Source organism: Tachyglossus aculeatus, unplaced genomic scaffold, assembly GCF_015852505.1.
Source record: "Tachyglossus aculeatus isolate mTacAcu1 unplaced genomic scaffold, mTacAcu1.pri scaffold_125_arrow_ctg1, whole genome shotgun sequence".
In the NCBI taxonomy this organism is placed as follows: domain Eukaryota; kingdom Metazoa; phylum Chordata; class Mammalia; order Monotremata; family Tachyglossidae; genus Tachyglossus; species Tachyglossus aculeatus.
Window position 1 is genome coordinate 336,642 of NW_024044854.1, and position 26,899 is coordinate 363,540.

Below are 26,899 nucleotides of genomic sequence, written 5' to 3' on the forward strand. Positions count from 1 at the left end.
TAAACTTTATCTTAGACTGTTTAACAAAAATGAAGATGGAGAAACTTTGAGTCATGAAAAAAGAGGTCAATAGACATTGGAAGGAAGGCTCTTTAGGAAGAGACTAGGAAATGTTCTATTGAAATTTCTTGTAGAGAAAGCTATGATTTTTCTCTGTAAAAATTTTTTGCAAATACAGTGCCACAGTGTAATTCCTCATTGGTTTCCAGGATAATAATAATATAAATAAGAATAATAATAACAACTTTGGTATTTGTTAAATGCTTACTATGTGCCAGGAACTGTTCTAAGCAAATTGGGTTGGACACAGTCCTTGTCCCACGTGGGGCTCACAGTCTCAAGCCCCATTTTACAGATGAGGTAACTGAGGCCCAGAGAAATGAAGTGACTTCCCTAAGGTCACACAGCAGACAAATGGTGGAGTCGGGATTAGGACGCCTGACCTTCTGACTCCCAGGCCCATGCTCTATCACTAAACCAAGCCGAATGAAGATGATAAAATATATCTTTGCAAAGACAAAGAAAAACTGTTTTAAGTACTGTAATCTGTGGGAATATGAATTTCAAAACAAAAGCTTGTTCTATTTTCTTCTTACAAGTTATCTTTCACTGACATTCCATTTATAGTGCATGATTATTCATGCATTCATTCAATCGTATTTATTGAGCGCTTACTCTGTGCAGAGCACTGTACTAAGCGCTTGGGAAGTACGAGTTGACAACATATAGAGATGGTCCCTACCCAACAACGGGCTCACAGTCTAGAAGGGGGAGACAGACAACAAAACTAAACATATTAACAAAATAAAATAAATCGAATGGTAAACATGTACAAGTAAAATAAATACAGTAATAAATCTGTACAAACATATATACAGGTACTGTGGGGAGGGGAAGAAGGTATGGCGGAGGCTGGGGAGGGGGAGAGGAAGGAGGGGACTCATGCTGGAAAAGCCCCCTGGAGGAGGTGCTCTCAGTAGGGCTTTGAAGGGATGAAGAGAGCTAGCTTGGCAGATGTGCGGAAGGAGGGCTCTTCAGGCCAGGGGGAGGACGTGGCCCGGGGGTCGATGGTGGGACAGGTGAGAACGAGGTACAGTGAGGAGGTTAGCATCAGAGGAGCGGAAGGTGCAGGCTGGGTGGTAGAAGGAAAGCAGGGAGGTGAGGTAGGAAGGGGCTAGGTGATGGAGAGCCTTGAAGCTGAGAGTGAGGAGTTTTTGCCTGATGTGTAGGTTGACTGGTAGCCACTGGAGATTTTTGAGGAGGGGAGTAACATGCCCAGAGCATTTCTGTACAAAGATGATCCGGCAGCAGCGTGAAGTATAGACTGAAGTGGGGAGAGACAGGAGGATGGGAGATCAGAGAGGAGGCTGATGCACTAATCCAGTCGGGATAGGACGAGAGATTGAACGAGCAGAGTAGCAGTTTGGATGGAGAGGAAAGGGCGGATCCTGGCGATGTTGTGGAGGTGAGACACTTATATTTATAATTTAAAGTTGCAGCTTCTGTGTTTGTGTAAGCAGATTATTTCCCAAAATAACTCTTTTGGATGAAGACTTTCAGGTCATTCTTTGTTCTGCTTGACTTCCAGATCTATAATTATCCTTCATGATCTGACCTACTTTATCTTCACTGGCTACTGAATGTTCTTAAAAAGAAGAAATCTTTTTAAGAGATGGAGTGTCTTCGAAGACAGTGAAAGGAGACATTGAATGTTAGATGACTGGAAATTGAGATGAAAAAAGAAAGGCAGGCTTTTAGAAAGTGAAATAAGGTAATTTAGTGAGTATGGCAATCTAATGCAAATTCCCTGTTTAGGTACATTAATGGGTGTAGTGGAAGAATTACTATAATTATTAGGAACAATGGGGTTAATGTATTCTGAGGATGAAGGAAATGGAGTCAAGACAATTAGGACCAGAAGCAAGAATGACTGGGCTCTGTGGGACAGTAGAGGTTTGGAGTACTGTGCTTCCTGGGAAGAAATCCTCCTTTAGTGAACCAAGAATTTCCATGAGAAGCCATTATTTTCATCATAATCATAATCATTATTGTTATTACTACTAGTATCATCATTTTTATTGCTATAATTTGAGTATAATTTGAGTATAATTGCTATGATTTGAGTAGATACGAGATAATCAGATTGGACAAAGTCCCTGTCCCACACAAGACTCACAGTCTACGTAGGATTAAATCTCCATTTTAAAGGTGAGGGAATTGAGGTTCAGAAAAGTCAAATGAGTTTCCCAAGGTCACACAGCAGACAAGTGGTAGAGCTGGGATTAGATCCCAGGACCTTTGACTCTCCCAGCCTTTTCTCTTTCCCATAGTTCTCCTTTCAGTAACTCATGGCTTTAATGGGAGACCTGAGAGCCTGCAGTCCAGACCAGTGATCCAGTGGTGAAGGTCAATCAGTCAATGGAATTTATTGAGAAGGGAACGTATGCTTGCCTCCCTTCTCTGAATCTTCATCCAGTGGAATCTTTCTCAACGGACCACTTACCCTGCTTGGGTTTCCATTGCCCCTTATCCTTACTATTTTTATTAATAATAACTGTGGTATTTGTGAAGCTCTTACTATGCATCAAGCACTGTACTAAGCACTGGGGTAGATACAAAATAATGAAGTCCCACATGGGACTCCCAGTCTAAGTAAGGGGGAGAACAGGTATTGAATCTGGTGCAGAACACTGTACCAAGCACTTGGGAGAGTAAAATAGATTAGTAAACAGTAAAATAGAATTAGTAGGCATCATTCCTACCTTCGAGCATCTTACATTGTAGCAGGGCAGATAGTCACTAAAATAAATTACAGATAGGAGGAAGAGGAAAATAACGATAGGGTTATGCATTACTGTTTAATTAACACGGTGTGTATGCTATATACAGAAGTGTTAAGTGTGGAAGCATAGCTGGCATAGTAGATAGAGCACGGTCCTGGGAGTCAGAAGGTCATAGGTTTTAACCCTGGCTCCACCACTCCTCTGCTGTGTGACCTTGGGCAAGTCACTTCATTTCCCTGGGCTTCAGTTCCCTCATCTGTAAAATGGGGATTGCGACTGTGAGCCCCACAGAGACTGTGTCCAACTCGATTTGCTTGCATCCACCCCAGTGCTTAGTACATTGACTGGCACATAGTAAGTGCTTACCAAATACCACTATCATTATTATCATTGTGGTTGTTATTATTAAGTCCTGAAGTGGTGGTTGATCGCCTCTTAGACAGTTAGCCCCATGTAGGACAAGGATTGTTCTGTTATGATTATCCTGTATTTAATGTAGTGTTTATCCCAGTTCTTGGCCCAGATTAAGTGCTAAATAAATATCACAACACTAATAATTGTTACTATTAAATTAGTAAATGAGAAACTAATCAGAAAAAGTCTCCTCCATGAGACGTGATTTCAGAAGGGTTCTGGAGATTGGGTGAGCTGCGGTTTGCCAGAATCAATCAATCAATCAATCAATCAATCGTATTTATTGAGCGCTTACTGTGTGCAGAGCACTGTACTAAGCGCTTGGGAAGTACAAGTTGGCAACATATAGAGACAGTCCCTACGCACCAGTGGGCTCACAGTCTAGAAGGGGGAGACAGAGAACAATACCAAACATATTAACAAAATAAAATAAATAGAATAGATATGTACAACTAAAATAAATAAAAGAGTAGAGTAATAAATATGTACAAACATATATACATATATACAGAATTGAGGTGGGAGGAAGTTCCAAGCAGAAGGATGGAAAGTGAGGGAGAAATTGAGGATAAGGCCAAGGATTTGGGCATCTGACACAAGGAAGTTGGTAGTGTTGTCAGCTGTGATGGAAAAACGGGAAGGAGGAGAGGATCTGGGAGGAAATCAGTTTTACACACATAAAGCAGAACATCTACTAGAGATGCTGGGGAGGCAAGAAGAAATAGGACTTTTTAAAAAAGGTATTTACTGGGCACCTACTTTGCAGAACAATGTGCTAAATACTAAGGAGTGCACAATATTTGGTGGAGACATGATCCCTGCACGCAACAAACTGCTTACATTCCTTCAATGGTATTTATTAACCACTTACTGTGGGCAGAGCAATGAACTAAGCACTTGCGTGAATATAACAAAGTTGATAGACGTTTTCACTGCAGAAATGGAGCTTACAAATAAATACCATTGAATGATTGATTGAATGGAACATGTTTGTGATTTCATCAAAAATCTTGTTCCCTTCCATTTTCCAATCTTAGCTTCGATTAAGAATGCAACATCCCTGAGACCATTGCAATGCTGATGGTGTAGCTCATTTTTTCCCACTTAACAAAAGGACACTGAATGGCCAATGGAAATTACACCACTCTGAGTGAGTTCATTCTGTCTGGATTAAGAAGTGATCCACAGTTACAGATCCCCCTCTTCATGTTGTTCCTTCTCATCTGTGCAGTCACTCTTCTGGGAAATCTCATCATTTTAATCATTAGAGTCAGTTTACAATGCCACACACCCACGTACTTTTTCCTTAGCCATCTGTCTTTCTCTGACTCATGTTATTCATCATCCATCACCCTTAAGATGCTGGCAAATTTCTTAGTGGACAAGAAAACCATTTCTTACCCAGGACATGTAGCCCAGTTCTGTGCTGCAGCTACATTTGGGGCAGTGGAGTATTGTCTTCTGGCAGTGATGGCATACGATCGATATGTAGCAATCTGTAAAGCCCTTCTATACATAATCTGCATGCCTCAGAGACTGTGTGCTTTACTGGTTACTGCTTCCTACATGGCCAGCTGCCTGAATACTGTGGTCCATACAGCTAATGTACTTAGTTTGACCTTCTGTTGACCTCCTGAAATTAATCACTTCTACTATGATCTCCCCGCATTGTTGAAGCTGTCCTGTTCAGACCCCAGGCTTGCCCAAGTCCTTCCTGCTGCTTCCAAAGCTGTCATTATGCTGGTTACCATTCTGACCTCACTGATATCATATGTGTACATCCTGTTGGCTATTTTAAAAATCTGCTTTGCTTCTGCTGTACTTTCCAGACACTCAGTTTAGTGATAAACACTCAGTAAGTCTGGATGAAAACCATCAATTGATTTATTGACTAATTTGAATTTTGCTTCAATAAACTCGTTTGAATTATCTGTAACGAAATTTTGTTTCCAACTTGGGTTTTTTCATTTCTTAAAGGCGTGTCTAGTGAAAGTCTAGTTACTGCATATTCTCATATTCCTCTCTGGAGGAAGGCAAAAAGCCTTCTTCAGGTGCAACTCTAATCTAATGATGGTCACTTTATTCTATGGAACTACAATGGCATTTATCTGCTGCCCAGTTCCAGCTTTTCAGTGGATCAGAGAAAACTGGTATCTGAATGTTATATTATACTGATCCCAATGATGAACCCAATTATCTATAGTCTGAGGAACAAAGAGGTGAAATGCCCTATGAAAGATCGTGGTCAGGGAACAGATCGGGTAATTCTGCCATAGTGTAATAATAATAATAGCAATATTGGTATTTGTTAAGCGATTACTATGTGCAAAGCACTGTTCTAAGCGCTGAGTACTCTCCCAGGTGCTTAGTACAGTGTTCTGCACAAAGTAAGTGTTTAATATATACTATTGATTGATTGATTTTAAATGTCAAGAATCACACAGTAGAGTGTGAATTATTTATACTGGTAAACTCATAACAATAAAAAGGATTTTTGCATTTCACATTCATCCTCTTCTAATGTGAGGATTGTGTTCTTGCAAAACCCGTTGTTGAAAACTCATGCTATGGCATGTGCTGTGCTAGACTGGTAGCTCATAGTGGGCAGGGAATGTCTGTTATATTGCATACCCACAAGCACTGAGTAGAGTGCTCTGCACACAGTAAGTGCTCAATAAATATGGTTGTCTGACTGACTCATTCTGCAGGTATGCTCACAGCCAGTTTCTTCTGACACCACATCAAGCTGTTTCCAGTTAGGCCCACGTTTCCAGAGATTGTTTCCCAATTGCCCAATAATGGTCTAGCTAAAAAATGTAAAGGAATCCTGTGCTATAATGGAATTGGATGTTTATACATATTCAGTGGTATATTTCATTACATATTACATTATTTAATCTCAACATAGTCATTCATCTACCAATTATATCATTCTTTTTCCTCCTGCTCTCATCGTAAACAATTGCAGACTGACTCTCCTATAACACAGGAAACTCCTGGGTGGCAGGTAATGTCTGCTTTGCTTCTGCTGCACTTTCTCAGAAACTCAGTTCAGTGATAAACACTCAGTAAGTTCAGATGAAAACCATCGATTGATTTATTGATTAATTAGAATTTTACTTCAATAAACTGGTTGGAATTATCTGTAATGAAACTTTGTTTCCAACTTGGTTTTTTTCATTTCTTAAAGGTATGTCTAGTGAAAGTCTAGTCACTGCATATTCTCATTTCCCTTGTCAATTCTCTCTCCATTGGCAGTAGCCAAGAAAGTAATTGCTTCCAAGTCCTGAGGAAATCTTTGTTGTACTTCTAGTCTTCTTCACCTTTCATCCACTTGCCCTACTTAGTGTCATTGACAGATACCATGACACCTCCATTCCTTAGGTATCTTTGAACTGGTTTTATTTTTCTTGCTAACCTTTCAGTAGGTTAGGGCTAACTTTGGAGAGCAAGTTGGGAGATTTGCCCTAAGTCGTTGGGCTGAGCTTCTCAGTCACAGGGCCTTCTGAGGAAGCATTTCTAGGTGGGGCACCCACAGCATGGATGTTCCAAATCAGAATGTTATTCAATTCATCTATGTCTTGAAGATTAAAGCATGATTGAAATTGCTTAATCCATCACATATTTCTTCATTTTAAATCTGTACAAATCTCAAATGTGAGAAAGTATTATTGTCCTGAGAATTCATTAAGATATTGATGCTATTAATACTATTATATTATTCTTTTAGAGAAGCAGCAGGGCCTAGTGGAAAGAGCACTGGCCTGTGAATCAGAGGACCTGGGTTCTAATCCCTGCTCCATGACGTGTCTGCTGTGTGACCTTGGGCAAGTCTCTTAAACTTCTCTGTGCCTCACTTCCCTCATCTGTGAAATGGGGATTAAAATTGTGAGCCTCATGTGGGATGGGGACCATGTCCAATCTAATTATCTTGTATCTAGTTCAGTGCCTGGCACTATTAAAAGCTTAACATACACTAAAAGAAAATGACTAACACTGCTAGTCCTTTGAAATGTCAATTCCAGATGTACCAAATCTGAGCTCCTCCCCGTTCCCTGCCTCCAACTTTGGGGTTTGGGTTTATGCACATATATTGCAGCTGAGTAAAGAATCAATCACTAATACATACTGAGCACTTATTGGTGCTGAGCCCTGAACTAAGCCCTTAGGAGATCTCAGTAGAATTAGTAGACTTGATCCATCCCATTATACTACTTGCCTAATGGTGTGTATGTAAGGAGGGAAGAGGAGGAAACTTTTCAATAACCTCCCCAGATCCCTCTGTACAAACCTGAAGATGGCATATTTATGATGTCGGTTTACAGAAGCCTGCTTCTCCCACCCATCCTTCCACCTATAGTCATGAGAGTATTGGGAGCATTGTTGCTGAGACTACTTGGAGAGTAAGCTGTCTCCCTTGATGAGTTAAGGGGATCCTGGGAGACAAAAATCTACTTTTACTGTTAAATCATTTCATGACTCATTAGACGATTCACTCTGCTGTTTAAAAGTACTATTAAGGTACAGGATTAATCGATCCATGGTGTGTGACGTGTATAATAACCTGTCATAGGAATTGGGGCCACAGAAGTTTTCAAAAATCCTCCTTTTCCCAAATGATGCAATTATTTTAATCTGAAAATGAATCTGATAATGATTTGTGTTGTGCTGCAGCTAGTGCAAGTTTAATAAATGGAAATCAGTCAATATTATTTACTGAGCCCTTACTATGTGCAGATCACTGTATTAAGTGCTTGGGAGAGTTCAATACAACAGAGGTGGTAGACACATTCCCTGCCCACAGTGAGCTTACAGTCTTAGAAAACAAAGTGATATCTGATATATATATATATATATATATATATATATATATATATATATATATATATATATATATATGTTTTCCTAAGAGCAAAATTGGTTAGTACTGATTTTTTTGGTTAAGCACTTACTATGTTCCAGTAATAAACTCTGGGGTAGATACAAGGTTGGACGCAGTCCATGTCCCACAAGGACCTCTCAGACTTAATTCCCATTTTACAGATGAGGTAACTGAGTCATAGAGAAGTTAAGTAACTTGCCCAAGGCCCCACAGCAGACAAGTGCTGGAGATAGTTGTAGAACACAGGTCCTTCTGACTCCCAGGTCTAGGCTGTATCCACTAAGGCAAACTGCTTCTTCCTACACCCTCTCTGATTGTTTGTTTACCTCCTGTAATTTGTCCACATTTCTGTGTAAAAAACCCAAGAAAAACACACAAAGATATTTACATAAAAGTGACAAAAACAAGTCTACTTAAAAACAGATTCACTAATTGGTTAAATTCATTTGTCAATTCAATTTTTTAAAGGAATCTTCTGTTGGTCATCTGTACTTCCCTTTGAAGTCAAACTTATATGAAAGGTATTTGCCAGTACCAATTCAGTAAATATTGCTCCTTCCACAGATCACAAGTCTTGATGTAAGAATCTTCATTTGATTGACTTGTCCCCTCCTACCTAACCTCTCTTCTCTCCTTCTATAACCCAGTCTACACAGTTTGCACCTCTAGTGCTAACCTTCTCACTGTGCCTCGATCTAGCCTGTCTCACCTTTGACCCCAGCCCAAGTGATGTCTCTGGCTTGGATGCCCTCCCTTCTCTAATTTGATAGACAATCACTCTCCCCCATTTCAAAGTCATATTGAAGGTACATCTCCTTCAATACTAAGCCCCATTTTTCCTCATCTCCCACTCCTTTCTACATTGTCCTGACTTGTTCCCTTTGTTCTTTCTCATTCCCAGCTTCAAAGCACATATGTACATATATGTACTTTTATTTATCCCCTTGATCGTCCTCCATCCCACAGCACTTATGTACTCATCCGTAATTTTATTTACTTCCATTGATGTCTCTCTTGCACACTCTAGACTGTGAGCTCCTTGTGGGCAGGGAATGTCAATGTTTACTATTGTATTGTACTTTCCCCAGGGATTTGTACAGTGCTCTGCACACAGTAAGTGCTCAATAAATATGATCTAATGAATTAATGCATTTGGCAGATGACATTCAAGATGTTTGCAGTCTCCAGGCCTCTCCCCTAACCCTGCCTCTTGATGGGGACCTGGGGACCATTCCTAACCTCTAGGCAAAGAGGCAGTTGAGGTGTGAAAGCAGCACAGAGGTCACCAGGACACCTCGACAGTGACTGTCAGTCAGGCAGGCTTCTCCATCATATATGAAGAGACAATCTTCTAGAAAGACCCTGCTTGGTTGATCACATTCTAAAGCTTTTCAGTCCTTGGATGGAGACAAAGCAGACTTCTCTTTCGTTGGCTGGAAAACACAATTTTGTAAGGCATAGTAAAAAACAAGAGGATTCTATAGGTTATTTGAGGACAAGTATCATTTCTATTACGTCTACTGTATTTTCCCAAATGCTTACGATATTGCGTGGCACAGAGCAGTGAAAATCAGCATGGCCTAGTGGAAAGAACATGGGCCTGAGCATTAGAGGGCATGGGTTCTAATCCCCGATTCATTGTTTGTCTGCTAAATGATCTTGGCGAGGTCACTTAACTTCTCTGTGTCTCAGGTACTACACCTGTAAAATGGGGATTAAATCTTACTCCCTCCTGCTTGGACTGTCACTTCCATGTAGGGCAGAGTATGGTTCCAAAGAGATTATCTTGTATCCCTCCTGGGGGCTTAGTACAGTGTTTGGCACACAATAAGTGCCTAACAAATTCCACAGTTTTAATGATCAGTTAAAGCATTGTTTGACTGATATTTCCAATTTTTTTTTTCATTTTGACTTATGTAGATTTTCCCAGTATATTGATTGTTGAAGGCAGAGGAGGTATGGTCTTGATTCAATTTCCCAATCCCTTTATTTAGTGGCTTAAGAAACTAGATTGAAATGATCCTGAGTGGCTGAACTTCTTTTCCTAAATTCACAGTATACATAGATCTTAGGGAGACCTCATTTCATGTGAAGAACATAGATTTCATTGCAGATTTATCCTGTTTCAGGATTTACACAATGCCAGTCAATCATAAAATCATTACCAAGACGATAATTCTCAAGCTAACCTACACACTGTGCCTTGTTCCCATCCCTCCCTCCTCTGTCGTTTGCTTATATAATAATAATAATAATAATGGCATTTATTGAGCACTTACTATGTGCAAAGTATTGCTCTAAGCGCTGGGGAGGATACAAGGTGATCAGGTTGTCCCACGTGGGGCTCACAGTCTTAATCCCCATTTAACAGATGAGGTAACTGAGGCAGAGAGAAGTTAAGTGACTTGCCCAAAGTCACTCAGCTGACAAGTAGCAGAGCTGGGATTTGAACCCATGACCTCTGACTCTCAGGCCTGTGCTCTTTCCACTGAGCCATACTGCTTATATCCTTCTTCCAACCTTGCATTTATGTACTCTCAATCAATCAGTCAATTGCTTAATGATTTTTACTGAGCGCTTACTGTATGCAGAGCATTGTCTGCATGCAGAACACTGTACTTGGGAGAGATCAGTACAACAGAGTTAGTAGACATGTTCTCTAAACCACATGGAGTACTTGCATAATCACCTCTTAAGAACTCACATATAGAATTCATTTCTCCCCATTACAAATATTGCCCGTAGCTGCTCCTCCACCATATTCTTAAATAAACCTCAGTGGGGAATTTCTTTGTCATACTCCCAAAATTCCCTTATTTCAATGTTTTTCTCCATCTCCCATTTTCCGCCATTATAAACCTCCCCTTACAATTCACAATTTCCTCTTCCCTGTCTTCTAGTCATTCCATTTCTTTGAAAGTTTTCTTCTTTGGTTGAAAAGTTTAGTAGCTAACGAAGGTAGACTATTTTCAAATATTAAGAATGATGTGAAGTCTAGAAATGAAATGGAAGAGAAAATTAACCTGAAAATCTTCTTCTGAAGACCGTTTGTCATTGTACCCGTGTTAGCAAACTCAGAAACTGCTTCCTTATATTATAAAAGCAAGCATCAGTCTACACTTTTCAACAACTACATTTTTGAATATTTTTCCCCAGATGATTTTCTAAATAACTATAATGATCAATTCATTAAGAAAAATCTTGTTGCACCATTACTACCAAAATTGAAACAAAAAGGAAATAATTTCTCCCAAAATGGAACTTGGAACATTTATGAGCTATATGCTCCCAATTGCTTAGTGCAGTGTTTTGCACACAGTAAGAGTGTAATAAGAGCAATTAAATGAATGAATGAATGATAGCTTGTCTGCCTCTTATAATTCCTTCAAATTTCTGTGTAAAAGACCCAAGGAAAACAGACACAGAAAACATAAAAAAACAATTAGATGACAGTGATCAAAGCAAGTCTATTTAAAAGCAGATTCACTAATTGGTGAAATTCATGGGCCAATTCATTTTTTAAAGGAATATTCTGTTGGTAATCTGTACTTCACTTTAATGCTAAACCTATCTGAGAGAATGCCAAACCTATCTGAAAATGCCAAATCTATCAGAGAGGAATTTGCCAATGCCATTCAGCAAATATTACTTCAGCCACAAGTCTGAGCATAGAGTCTAGCTGAGGAGCCTTGACATCAGCATCTTCACTTGACTGACAGATGACACTCAAGGTTTTTGCAGCCTCCAGACCTCACCTCTGACCTACTTCTTGATGGAGCCCTGGGGCCCAATCCTAACCTAAGGGGGCAACTGAGGGACAAAAGCAACACAGAGGCCATCAGAACTCCTAGGCAGTGACTGTATGTCAGGTAGGCTCCTCCACGAAGCATGAAGAGGCGATCTAGAGAAAGAGACTCCCTGTGTGGTCACAGCCTGAAGCTTTTCAGTGCGTGGATGGGGACAAAGCAGAGTATTCGATGGTTGGCTGGATAATGGGCTAATTTTATATGGTATGATCAAAAACAAGAGGATTGTATAAGCTCCTTATAGTAACTATTGCAGTCTCCCAAGTGCTCAAGACAGTGCTTGGCACACAGGAGTGCAAAGCAGCACGGCCTAGGGGAAAGAGCATGGGCCTGGGAGTCAGAAGATGTGGATTCTAATCCTAGCTCCCCTGCTTGTCTGCTGAATGACCTTGGGCAAGACATTTAATTTCTCTGTGCTTCACTTACGTCATCTGTAAAAAGGGGTTAAAACCTTACTCTCTCCTACTTGGACTGTGACTTCTATGTGGGACAGGAAATGGGTCCAACCTGATTATCTTGTATCTATCCCAATGCTGAATACAGTGCTTGGCATAGAGTAAGTGGTTAACAAGTACCATAAGTTTAATTATTAATAACAGTAGTGTTTGATATTTCCAGGTTGTTTTTCATTTCATCTTATGTAGATTTAGCCAGTATCTTGTGAGTTGAGAGGGGAGGAGGAATGGAATTGAGTTACATAGTAACTGATTCAGTTCTCCAAACCATTTATTTAGTGGCCTAAGAAACTAGAAACTAGTGACTGTATTCCTTTCCCTAAATGTGCAATATCCATGTATCTTAGGGAGACCTCATTTCATGTGAAGTACGTAGATTTCATTGCAGATTTCTCCTACGTTACAGAACATACCCAATTCCTGACAATCACTGAGTCATTACCAGGAGGATAATTCTCAAGCTAACCTATACACTGTGTATTGTTCCCATTCCTTCCTCCTCTGACATGTTGCTTATGTCATTCCTTCTTCCTGGAAATCCCTCTCTCTCATCTCCTCCAGGATGCCTTCCCTGATTAATTTACCTCCCAAACCAACGATTTTATGCCCACAACTGCTATCTCAGGCCTTTGTACAAACATTTTATTTATATACTCTAAATCAATCAATCACATAAGAGATGTTACTGAGCATTTACTACATGCAGAACACTGTACTAAGCACTTGAGTACCTTCTCTCCTTCTCCATGCCCACTCTGATCCTCGGAGACTTCAATATCCACATGGATATCCCTAACCACTCCTCTGCCGCCCGCCTTCTATCTCTCCTTGACGCTGCCAACCTCTTCCTCCACCCCACCTCGCCCACTCACCAACTTGGTCATACCCTCGACCTCATCATCTCCTACCGCTGCACTGTGTCCACCCTCACCAACTCTGAAATACCTCTCTCTGATCATAATCTTCTCACCTGCCTCCTCACTCACACTCCTTTCCCCTGTAAATCCGTATTACTCCCTCACAGAGATCTCCGCTCTCTGGACCCCACCCATCTTTCGGAGCGCCTCACACCCCACCTCGCCGCCCTCTCCTCTCTACCCAGTCTTGATGATCAGATTACTGCTCTCAACTCTACCCTTTCCACTCAGCTAGACTCGCTCACTCCCCTTTCCCTTCGCCGCTCTCGCACCACTAACCCACAGCCCTGGATCACTGCCACTGTCCGCCTCCTTCGCTCTTATGCTCGAGCTGCCGAACGCTGCTGGCGAAAGTCTAAACACCATGCCAACCTCGTTCACTTCAAGTTTATCCTTTCCTGCCTTAAGTCAGCCCTCTCTTCTGCCAGACAAAACTATTTCTCCTCCCTTATTGACACCCATGCCCATCACCCCCGCCAGCTCTTCCGTACATTCAACTCCCTTCTCAGGCCCCCGGTTCCTCCCCCTCCTCCTTCCCTCACCCCCAACGATCTGGCCTCCTACTTCATTAACAAAATTAAATCCATCAGTTCCGACCCCCCCAAAGTCTCTTCCCCCCTTTCTCCAACCCCCCGGCTCTCAACACTCTCTGCTACTCTCCCATCCTTCCCAGCGGTATCCTCAGAGGAACTCTCCTCCCTCCTCTCAAATGCTACTCCGGCCCCCTGTGCCTCTGACCCCATTCCCTCTCATCTTATGAAATCTCTCGCTCCATCCCTTCTCCCCTCCTTAACTTCCATCTTCAACCGCTCACTCTCCACTGGTTCCTTCCCCTCTGACTTCAAACATGCCCATGTCTCTCCCATCCTAAAAAAACCCTCTCTTGACCCCACCTCACCTTCTAGTTATCGCCCCATCTCCCTCCTACCATTCCTTTCCAAACTCCGTGAACGAGTTGTCTACACGCGCTGCCTAGAATTCCTCAACAACAACTCTCTCCTCGACCCCCTCCAGTCTGGCTTCCGTCCCCTTCATTCCACGGAAACTGCCCTCTCAAAGGTCACCAATGACCTCCTGCTTGCCAAATCCAACGGCTCATACTCTGTCCTAATCCTCCTCGACCTCTCAGCTGCCTTTGACACTGTGGACCACCCCCTTCTCCTCAACACGTTATCTGACCTTGGCTTCACAGACTCCGTCCTCTCCTGGTTCTCCTCTTATCTCTCCGGTCGTTCTTTCTCAGTCACTTTTGCAGGCTCCTCCTCCCCCTCCCATCCTCTTACTGTGGGGGTTCCCCAAGGTTCAGTGCTTGATCCCCTTCTGTTCTCAATATACACTCACTCCCTTGGTGACCTCATTCGCTCCCACGGCTTCAACTATCATCTCTACGCTGATGACACCCAGATCTACATCTCTGCCCCTGCTCTCTCCCCCTCCCTCCAGGCTCGCATCTCCTCCTGCCTTCAGGACATCTCCATCTGGATGTCCGCCCACCACCTAAAGCTCAACATGTCGAAGACTGAGCTCCTTGTCTTCCCTCCCAAACCTTGTCCTCTCCCTGACTTTCCCATCTCTGTTGACGGCACTACCATCCTTCCCATCTCACAAGCCCGCAACCTTGGTGTCATCCTCGACTCCGCTCTCTCATTCACCCCTCACATCCAAGCCGTCACCAAAACCTGCCGGTCTCAGCTCCGCAACATTGCCAAGATCCGCCCTTTCCTCTCCATCCAAACCGCTACCCTGCTCATTCAAGCTCTCATCCTATCCCGTCTGGACTACTGCACCAGCCTTCTCTCTGATCTCCCATCCTCGTGTCTCTCTCCACTTCAATCTATACTTCATGCTGCTGCCCGGATTATCTTTGTCCAGAAACGCTCTGGACATATTACTCCCCTCCTCAAAAACCTCCAATGGCTACCGATCAATCTGCGCATCAGGCAGAAACTCCTCACCCTTGGCTTCAAGGCTCTCCATCACCTCGCCCCCTCCTACCTCACCTCCCTTCTCTCCTTCTACTGCCCAGCCCGCACCCTCCGCTCCTCCACCACTAATCTCCTCACTGTACCTCGCTCTCGCCTGTCCCGCCATCGACCCCCGGCCCACGTCATCCCCCGGGCCTGGAATGCCCTCCCTCTGCCCATCCGCCAAGCTAGCTCTCTTCCTCCCTTCAAGGCCCTGCTAAGAGCTCACCTCCTCCAGGAAGCCTTCCCAGACTGAGCCCCTTCTTTCCTCTCCCCCTCGTTACCCTCTCCATCCCCCCGTCTTACCTCCTTCCCTTCCCCACAGCACCTGTATATATGTATATATGGTTGTACATATTTATTACTCTATTTATTTATTTATTTATTTATTTATTTTACTTGTACATTTCTATCCTACTTATTTTATTTTGTTGGTATGTTTGGTTCTGTTCTCTGTCTCCCCCTTTTAGACTGTGAGCCCACTGTTGGGTAGGGACTGTCTCTATGTGATGCCAATTTGTACTTCCCAAGCGCTTAGTACAGTGCTCTGCACATAGTAAGCGCTCAATAAATACGATTGATTGATTGATTGATTGATTGATTGAGGGAGATCAATACAACAGAATTAGAAGACATGTTCTCTGAACCAACTGGAGTGCTTGCATATATACCCAACTCTAAAAAACTCATGTACATACCTACTTTCTTCTTTCCTCCTATCTGCAAATTATCTCTGAACTCTCTGAAGTACAGAGAGTACAGAGAAAGTACTTATTACATTGCTGTGATCTCAGTTGCTGCTCATTAAAAATATTGATAGTTTGATGAGGGAACACATTTTCCTTTCCTCCTCTTGGGTGACAGAGGTCGGAATACCCTTTCTGCTGTGAGGAAGTGATCAGACTTAAGGTCCTTGAGGCAGATACCATGTCTATGAACTCCACTATATTGTACTCTCCCAAATGCTTAGTATAATGCTCTGAACGATTGACTCCCAGAATCCCTTGCTTCCTACTCATTAATGGCAAAGGCCGTTTAGTTTAAAAGAGTGGTGGTACTTCCCAAAGTTTGTTATAGATTACTAGTAGGGGCTTTGGACTGGGAAAAATTAGACCCTAAAAATATGTTTTGGTTTTTGTTGGGTTTTTTTAGTATTTGCTAAGTACTTACTATGTGCCAGGCATTGTACTATGTACTGAGGTAGAAAAAAGCTAATCAAGTTAGACATTGTCCAAGTCCCACGTGGGGCTCACAATCTTAATCCCTATTTTACAAATTAGGTAATTGAGGCCCAGAGAAGTGATGTGACTTGCCCAAGGTCACACAGCAGATAAGTGATAGAGATGGGATTAGAAACCAGGTCCCTTCTGACTCCCAGTCCTAGGTGCGATTCACTAGGCCATGCTGCTTTGTTCAGGCAGACGTCACCAAGAGGTGGCTGAAGTATAGCCCTTGATTAAGAAATCTTGGTTGCTGAACTCCATAGCGTTTGTGATTTCTCTGAAGGGTAATTCAGATTTCTGTGTTGAAAAAGACAGAAACTCCTTTTGGCAAAAACTACCCCATCTCTTGGCAGTCCAGAAAGGTTGTGAGGTTCTGCAGGTGATTATTCCCAACCCCTGGGTGACCTAAAGAGCAATTAAATAATGCTTCTTACTTCTAGTAGTATCACAGGTGACTCAGAGGAGTTCAGGGACTTTGTTCCCAAGCACCACTAGGCCCAATATAAACATGTCTCTGTTACCCAATGCAATGCTTTTTGAGCCTCAAGTGATAACTCTTTTCATATCTGCAACTTGTTGTGGAACTCTAGGAACTTTATTCTTGAAAAATGCTGAATTTTGTGAACCCGACTCTCCTTTAACCTTCTCTTCCTCCACCTATCTATCTGGAGTTTCGATTAAGATTATGTAAGCACATAGCTATCAGCCCTTTATGGGTTTATGCTGTTGGGGTGCAAGAATAGGGACAACAGTGTAGACTCATTCTTAGGCCCAGGGGTGCTTTGATTTGATAGGGATAGAGGTCCCTTTTCCCACTTCAGCCAGGAAAATCACATTGACTTGTCCCTCCACCTCCTCAATCAATCAGTCAATCAGTGGTATTTATGGAGTGCTTACTATGTGCAGGAAACTGTATTAATCTCCTGGGACAGTGCAATATAATAGACAGTGCCAAGAAGCAGATTATAGTGCTTATCCTGCTATTGGTTAAGAAACGTCAGGTAATTCCAAACACTTCCACAAGTATAGGTGCCCCTCCAAAAGCCTTTTGACAAAGAAAAGGGCAACTGAATTTGCAGAAAATTCCTGTTGACCTTATCTTCTGGATTCATTTAGAAATCCATTAGACATTTCTTCCTCTGTGTGCACTGGCTGCAAGCTACTATGACTGAACTCGCTTTTAATTTAGATAAGAAAAGTGTACAATTTAAATGTGGAGAGGCACTAAGTAGTAAGGCAGAGATCTTCTGAATGATCCTCCCCTTGATTCTGCAGAGTAATGTATTTCATAGTAAATATTTTCCTTCAACAATAGGGTCTTCCCACACTACCTTGCCAAGAGATAACCTATAATTGTGCCAAACTCAATTTTGATGGGAAGAATCTTTTTTTTTACTTTTTTTTTTCAATTTTGGTAAGGATGGGGCACTGAAATATAAAATAGTTCAAAGATTTTTCTTAATGGATAGATAATTAAAACTATTTAGAAAGTCATCTGGAGGAAAATATTCAAAAACATTGTTGTTGAAAAGTGTAGATTGCTGCTTGTTTTCATAATATAAGGAAGAAGTTTCTGAGCTTGCTAGCATGGGTACAATGACAAATGGTCTTCTTGGGGAGAAGATTTTCAGGTTCATTTTCTGTTCCATTTGATTTCCAGACCTTGGATTATCCTTAATATTTGGAAATACTTTACCTTCATTAACTACTAAACTTTTTAAAGCAAGAAGAAACCTAAGAGGTGGAATGTCTAGAAGACAGAGAAGAGGAGATTCTGAATTATAAATGGAGGTTTAAATGAAGAAAAATGGGAGATTAAAAAAATTAAAATTAGGTAATTTTGTGAGTATGACAAAACAATTACCCATTGAGGTGTATTTAAGAATTTGGTGGAGGAGCTACTACAGGTAATATGTGTAACAGGAATAAATGAACTCTTCAGGAGGAAGGAAATGAAGTCATGATGGAGAGGGCCAGCAAAGAAGATGAGTGGCCTCTGTAGGAAAGTAGATGGTTGGAGCAGTGTGTACTGGTGCCTTGGAACAAATGTTCTTTAACTGAATTAGGAATTGCTGTGAGAGGGAGCCATTCAATAATATGTGTAATACAGTACAAACAGAGTAATAAATATGTACAAATATACACAAGTGCTGTGGGGAGGAGAAGGGGGCGATGGGGAGAGGGAGAGGGAAATAGAGGAAAAGGGGGTGCTCATTCTGGCCTATCTCTGTGTGACTGCATGCATAGGAACCATTCATTCATTCATTCAATCATATTTATTAAGTGCTTACTGTGTGCAGAGAGCTGTTCTCAGCACTTGGGAAGTACAAGTCGGCAACATATAGAGACGGTCCCTACCCAACAATGGGCTCACTGTCTAGAAGGGGGAGACAGACAACAAAACAAAACATGTAGACAGTTGTCAAAATCGTCAGAACAAATAGAACTGTTTGCACATCATTAACAAAATACATAGAATAGTAAATATGTACAAGTAAAATAAATACATTTGTACAAATATATACAAGTGCTGTGGGGAGGGCAAGGAGGTAGGTAGGGGGCTGGGGGAGGAGGACAGGAGAAAGGGGGCTCAGTCTGGGAAGGCCTCCAGGAGGAGTTGAGCTCTCAGTAGGGCTTTGAAGGGAGGAAGAGAGATAGCTTGGCAGATGTGTCGAGGGAGGACATTCCAGGCCAGGGGAAGGATGTGGGCCAGGGGTTGATGGCAGGACAGGCGAGAACAAGGCACAGTGAGGAGGTTAGCAGCAGAAGAGTGGACGGTGCAAGCTGGACTGTAGAAGGAGAGAAGGGAGGTGAGGTAAGAGGGGGTGAGGTGATGGAAAGCCTTGAAGCTCAGAGTGAAGAGTTTTTGCTTGATCAGTAAGCAAGGATGTGTTGAATCCCCTTACTGTGGGGGTTCCTCAAGGGTCAGTTCTTTGTCCTCTTCTGTTCTCCATTTATACTCACTCCCTTGTTGAACTCATTTGCTCCAACGGCTTCAACTATCATCTCTACCCTGACCCCCAAATCTATATCTCTGTCTATGCTCTCTCCCCCTCCCTCCAGGCTCGCATCTCCTCCTACCTTCAGGACATCTCCATCTGGATGTCTGTCCGCCACCTAAAACTCAACATGACCAAGATTGAACTCCTTGTCTTCCATCCCAAACCTTGCCCTCTCCCTGACTTTCCCATCACTGTTGATGGCACTACCATCTTTCCCGTCTTACAAGCCCGCAACCTTGATGTCATCCTCGACTCCGCCCTCTCGTTCACCTGATGGATTTAATTTTGTTAATGAAGTAGGAGGTCAGATCTTTGGGGGTGAGGGAAGGAGGAGGGGGAGGAACCGGGGGTCTGAGAAGGGAGTTGAATGTACAGAAGAGCTGACAGGGATGATGGGCCTGGGTGTCAATAAGTGAGGAGAAATAGTTTTGTCTGGCAGTGGAGAGGGTTGAGTTAAGGCAGGAAAGGATAAACTTGAAGTGAACGAGGTTGGCATGGTGTTTGCCTCCCTCCCCACATCTGCCAAGCTAGCTGTCTTCCTCCCTTCAAGGCCCTACTGAGAGCTCACCTCCTCCAGGAGGCCTTCCCAGATTGAGCCCCCTCCTTCCTCTCTCCCTCCTCCTCCTCTCCATCCCCCCCACCTTACCTCCTTCCCTTCCCCACAGCACCCGTGTATATGTATATATGTTTCTACGTATTTATTACTCTATTTTCTAATTTATTTTACTCATACATATCTATTCTATTTATTTTATTTTGTTAATATGTTTTGTTTTGTTCTCTGTCTCCCCCTTCTAGACTGTGAGTCCATTGTTGGGTAGGGACCGTCTCTATATGTTGCCAACGTGTACTTCCCAAGCGCTTAGTACAGTGCTCTGCACACACTAATCGCTCAATAAATACGATTGATTGATTGATTGATCATTAGTTATCTGTCTTTCTCTGACTCATGTTATTCATCATCTATAACCCCTAAGATGCCGGGAAATTCCTCAGTGGACAAGAAAACCATTTCTTACCCAGGATGTGTGGCCCAGTTCTGTCCTGCTGCTGCATTTGGGGTAGCGGAATGTTATCTTCTAGTAGTGATGGCATATGATCCATATGTAGCAATCTGTAAACCCCTGCTACATATAGTTTACATGCCTCAGAGGTTGTGTGTTTTACTGGTCACTGCTTCTTACCTGGCCAGTTGCCTGAATGCTGTGGTCTGTGTAGCAAGTGTATTTAGTTTGTCCTTCTGCGTATCTCATGAAATTAATCATTTATACTGTGACATCTCCCCATTGTTGAAGCTGTTCTGTTCAGACCCAGGCTTGCCCAAATCCTTCCTGCTGCTTCCACAGCCATCATTATGCTAGTTACGGTTCTGACCTCACTGATATCGTATGTGTACATCCTGCTGGCTATTTTAAAAATACACTCCCCTGGAGGAAGGCAAAAAGTCTTTTTCACATGTGCTTCTCACCTAATGACAGTCACTTTATTTTATGGTACCACGATGTTTATGTATCTGCTGCCCAGTTCCACCTTCTCAATCGATCAGAAAAAAGCGGTGTCCATGTGCTACATGATAATGATCCCCATGCTAAACCCAACGATCTATATAGTCTGAGGAACGAAGAGGTGAAAGATGCACTGTGGAAAGTGATTTCCCTAAAAAAACGGTGTTTTTAAAGTCAAGAACTGTGCACTAGATGTGAATCAGTCACATTGGTCCATTCATAACAATAAACAGGATTTTTTGCATTTTGCATCCATCTTCAGCCCAGATGCCTACAGCCAGTTCTCTTCTGAATGTGAGAGTTGTATCCTGTGTTGAGAACCCATGCTGTGGCACATGTTTTGCTCATTCTGCAGGTATGCTCACAGCCTGATTCGTCTGATATTCCATCAAGCTGTTCTCAAAGAGGCCTAATCATTCTTTAATTGCTCAGTAACATTCAAGCCAAAGGGTAGAAAGAAAACATGGACAATAGCAGAATTAAATGTTCATTATTGTTTAGTCACATATATCATTATGTATTCAGTTGTTTCATCTTGACATATTCATTCATCTACTGATCATATTCTGTTTTCTCCTGCTTTCATTGATTGTGAACAATTTTTGTCTGTCTGTCTGTCTTCCCTATAATACAGGGAACTCCTTGATGGTAATAATGTGTGCTTTGCTCCTGCTGAACTCTCCCAAGCATTTAGTATAGTGTTTAGGCTCGAATAAATTCTGGATAAATTTCTTTGATGGAGTGATCGATTTTAATTTTATTCTATTAGATGGTTTTGAATAATGGGTACTGAAATCTTTTATCCAGCTCTGCATCTCACTTTACCTTCAGGGCACCTCTGGTGGTTGTCTAGTAAATGAGATTACACAGTCATATTGTCATTCCTGTCTCCAGTGTCAATAGCCAATAAACCAATTGCTCTCAAGTCCTTGAGGTAATCTTTATAGCTTCTCTAAGCTTCTCCACGACCATTCAACCAATTGCCTTACTTAGTCTATTCCCCCGCCAGTTCCCAAATCCAAACCTTAGGTGTCTCTGAACAAAACTATGCTATATTTTTCTTGCTAGCATCTCAGAACCCCTCTCACAATTGCACATGGAGAGTTTTCAGTACTCTACCAGTCTCGGCTATGGGAGGGAGAGTCAAGCAGAGACATACCCATTCCATTCCTAGCTTGAGCAGTGGCTAGTGAGTGGAAGGTAATCTGACAGAAGTCAAAACTCACCTGATAAGTGCTGGGCAACAGTTGCATTGAAGAGAATTGAGGGCAGAGACTCTGGTTTACTGCCCAGAAGGCAATGGTAAACTATTTATCATTTACCAAACATGCCCACATCTTCCCCATCCTAAAAAACCCTCTCTTGACCCCACTGACCCTTCTAGTTATCGCCCAATTTCCCTCCTACCCTTCCTTTCAAAACTCCTAGAATGAGTCGTCTACACTCTCTGCCTCGAATTCCTCAACTCCAACTCTCTCCTAGACCCCCTCCAATTTGGATTCCGTCCTCTACACTCCATCAAAACTGCTCTCACCAATGACCTCCTTCTTGCCAAATCCAATGGCTCCTACTCTATCCTAACCCTTCTCTATGTCTTAGTTGCCTTTGACACTGTGGACTACCCCCTTCTCCTCAACACACTATCCAACCTTGTCTTCACAGGCTCCATCCTCTCCTGGTTCTCCTCTTATCTCTCTGGCCATTCATTCTCGGTTTCCTTCACGAACTCCTCTTCCTTCTCCCATCCCCTTACTGTAAGGGTTCCTCAAGGGTTAGTTCTTTGTCCTCTTCTGTTCTCCATTTATACTCACTCCCTTGGTGAACTCATTCGCTCCCAGGGCTTGAACTATCATCTCTATGCTGATGACACCAAAATCTACGTCTCCACCCCATTCTCTCTCCCTCCCTCCAGGCTTGAATCTCCTCCTGCCTTCAGGACATCTCCTTCTGGATATCTGCCCACCATCTAAAACTCAGCATGTCCAAGACGGAGCTCCTTATCTTCTCTCCCAAACCCTGTCCACTCCCTGACTTTCCCATCACTGTAGATGTCACTACCATCCTTCCCATCTCACAAGCCTGCAAACTTGGTGCCATCCTTGACTCTGCTCTCTCATTCACCCAACACATCCAATCCTGCAGCAAAACCTTCTGGCACAACAATGCCAAGATACACCCTTTCCTCTCCATCCAAGCTGCTACATTGCTGGCTCTATCTCTCATCTTATCCATCACACTCTCAGGCCCCCGGTTCCTCCCCCTCCTCCTTCCCTCACCCCAAACGATCTGGCCTCCTAGTTCATTAATAAAATTACATCCATCAGATCTGACTTCCCCAAATTCACTCCCCCCACTTCTCCAAACCCCCGTCTCTCAACTCTCTCTGCTACTCTCCCATGCTTCCCAGCAGTATCCTCAGAGAAATACCCCTCCCCCCTCTTAAGTGCTACTCCGGCCTCCTGTGCCTCTGACCCCATTCCCTCTCATCTCATGATATCTCTCGCGCCGTCCCTTCTCCCCTCCTTAACTTCCATCTTCAACCGCTCACTCTCCAATGGTTCCTTCCCCTCTTCCTTCAAACATACCCATGTCTCTTCCATCCTGAAAAAAACCGTCTCTTGACCCCACCTCCCCTTCTAGTTATCGCCCCATCTCCCTCCTACCATTCCTTTCCAAACTCCTTGAACGAGTCGTCTACACGCACTGCCTCAAATTCCTCAACACCAACTCTCTCCTCAACTCCATCCAGTCTGGCTTCCGTCCCCTACATTCCATGGAAACTGCCCTCTCAAAAGTCACCAATGACCTCCTGCTTGTCAAATCCAACGGCTCATACTCTATCCTAATCCTCCTAGACCTCTCAGCTGCCTTCAACACTGTGGAACACCCCCTTCTCCTCAACACGCTATCCAACCTTGGCTTCACAGACTCCGTCCTCTCCTGGTTATCCTCTTATCTCTCCAGTCGTTCATTCTCAGTCCGTATTGCAGGCTCCTCCTCCCCCTCCCATCTCCGTACTGTGGGGGTTCCTCAACGTTCAGTTCTTGGTCCCCTTCTGTTCTCGATCTACACTCACGCCCTTGGTGACCTCATTCGCTCCCAAGAATTCAACTATCATCTCTACGCTGATGACACCCAAATCTACATCTCTGCCCCTGCTCTCTCCCCCTCCCTCCAGGCTCTCATCTCCTCCTACCTTCAGGACATCTCCATCTGGATGGCTGCCCACCACCTAAAACTCGACATGTCCAAGATTGAACTCCTTGTCTTCCCTCCCAAACCCTGCCCTCTCCCTGACTTTCCCATCACTGTTGATGGCACTACCATCCTTACCGTCTCACAAGCCCACAACCTTGGTGTCATCCTCGACTCTGCTCTCTCGTTCACCCCTCACATCCAAGCCATCACCAAAATCTGCCGGTCTCACCTCCACAACATTGCCAAGATCCGTGCTTTCCTCTCCATCCAAACTGCTACCCTGCTGGTTCAAGATCTCATCCTATCCCGTCTGCACTACTGTATCAGCTTCCTCTCCGATCTCCCACCCACTTGTCTCTCCCCACTTCAATCCATACTTCACGGTGCTGCCCGAATCGTCTTTGTCCAGAACCGCTCTGGGCATGTTACTCCCCTCCTCAAAAATCTCCATTGGCTACCAATCAACCTACACATCAGGCAGAAACTCCTCACCCTCGGCTTCAAGGCTCTCCATCACCTCGCCCCCTCCTACCTCACCTCCCTTCTCTCCTTCTACAGCCCAGCCTGCACCCTCCACTCCTCTGCCACTAATCTCTTCACCGTGCCTCTTTCTCATCTGTCCCGCCGTCGACCCCCGGCCCACGTCATCCTTCTGGCCAGGAATGCCCTCCATCCCCACATCCGCCAAGCAAGCAGTCTTCCTCCCTTCAGGGCCCTACTGAGAGCTCACCTCCTCCAGGAGGCCTTCCCAGGCTGAGCCCCCTCCTTCCTCTCCCCCTCCTTCCCTTCTCCATCTCCCCGCCTTACCTCCTTCCCTTCCCTACAGCACCTGTATCTATGTATATATGTTTGTATGTATTTATTACTCTATTTACTTATGTATTTATTAATTTATTTTACTTGTACATATCTATTCTATTTATTTTATTTTGTTAATATGTTTGGTTTTCTTCTCTGTCTCCCTCTTTTAGACTGTAAGCCCACTGTTGGGTGGGGACCGTCTCTATATGTTGCCAACTTGTACTTCCCAAGCGCTTAGTACAGAGCTCTGCACACAGTAAGGGCTCAATAAATACGATTGATTGATTATCCGACTAGATTGCTGCATCAGCCTCCTTCCTGTTCTCCCATCCTCCTGTCTCTCCCCTCTTCAGTCTATACTTCACTCTGCTGCCTGGATTATGTTTGTACAGAAATGCTCTGGGCATGTCACTCCCCTCCTCAAAAATCTCAATGATTTCCTATCAACCTTCAAATCAAGGAAAAACTCCTCACTCTTGTTTTCAAAGCTCACCATCACCTCGCCCTGTCCTACCTCACCTCTCTTCTCCTTTCCTAAATCCCAGCCCACACACTCTGCTCCTCTCCCACTAACCTCCTCACTGTGCCTTGTTCTTGCTTGTCCTGCCATCAACCCCTGACCCAAGACCTTACGTCTGGCCCGGAATGCCCTCATCTGCCAAACTAGCTCTCTTCCTCCCTTCAAAGCCTTAGTGAGAGCTCAGCTCCTCCACGAGGGCTTCCCAGACTGAGCGCCCCCTTTTTCCTCTCCTTCTCCTTCTCCTCCTCCCCTCCCCATTTCCCCCATCCATCCCTTTGCCCTACCCTCTTCCCCTCCTCACAGCACTTGTGCATATTTGAACATATTTATTACACCATTTATTTTATTAATGATGTGCATATAACTATAATTCTATTTATTCTGATGGAATTTACACCTATCTAGTTGTTTTGTTTTGTTGTCTCTCTCTCCATCTTCTAGACTGTGAGCCCGTTGTTGGGTAGGGACCGTCTCTATATGTTGCCGATTTGTACTTCCCAGTACTTAGGACAGTGCTCTGCACACAGTGAGTGCTCAATAAATATGAATGAATGAATGTATTTCCACATTTTTATCAAGAAAGCTCTATGGATATACTACCAGAACGATTGTAGATGAAGGTGGGGCAACATGGAAGAAAGGTATCCATGGAGTTGCTATGGGTTGGATGATGTGACAGCATAAGACAACCATAACAGTAGGGTGGGGCCAATTCTTATGACCCAGTTGGGAAATTTTCCTTAAACCATGTCATGGAACAGACCTTCTTAATAGCACATTCTTTTAGGAGGCATTTCTCAGCAGGGCACCCAGAGAAAGGCTGTTCCAAATCAAAATTCTACCATATACGTTTTCATCTTGAGAATTAGACATGCTTGGAATTGCTGCAGCTTAGTTTAGTGGAAGGAACACGGGCTTGGGAGTCAGAGGTCGTGGGTTCTAATTCAGGCCCCACCACTTATCAGCTGTGTGACTTTGGGCAAGTCACTTAACTCCTCTCTGCCTCAGTTGCCTCATCTGTAAAATGAGAGTGAAGACTTGTGAGCCCCACATGGGACATAATGATTATCTTGTATCTACCCCAACTCTTAGAACAGTGCTAGGTACATAGTAAGCACTTAACAAATACCATTAGTATTATTATTATTATTAATAATATAGTTTTTTCATTTCTAATCTGTAAAGACATTGCATTATTGTCATTACTTTTCAATGGCAATAGCATTGCATGCCAATTCCTAATGTGCCAAATTGGAACTTCAGCTAGACTGGATAAAAATTAAAGCCCTGGATAGTTTCTAAAGTAATTCTCCAAATTTTTAGACTTTGTTATCTGCATAGCCACCTACCCTCTTTCTCAACTATACTCTCTCCTTTACTGACCAACTGTTTCCTATTCATCCTTGAATCTCTCCCCCTTTACCCCAAG

General features: G+C 43.2%; 1 non-coding gene and 1 pseudogene across 1 annotated transcript; both read left to right on the top strand.

The window, feature by feature from the left end:
- Positions 1–4,319: 4,319 nt before the first annotated feature.
- On the top strand, positions 4,320–5,462 carry LOC119922808 (annotated as a pseudogene).
- Positions 5,463–22,029: 16,567 nt separating this feature from the next.
- LOC119922827 lies at positions 22,030–22,167 on the top strand. Its single transcript, XR_005448725.1, has one exon. It is a non-coding gene; the product is annotated as a small nucleolar RNA SNORA7 (small nucleolar RNA).
- The last annotated feature ends 4,732 nt before the right edge of the window (positions 22,168–26,899 follow it).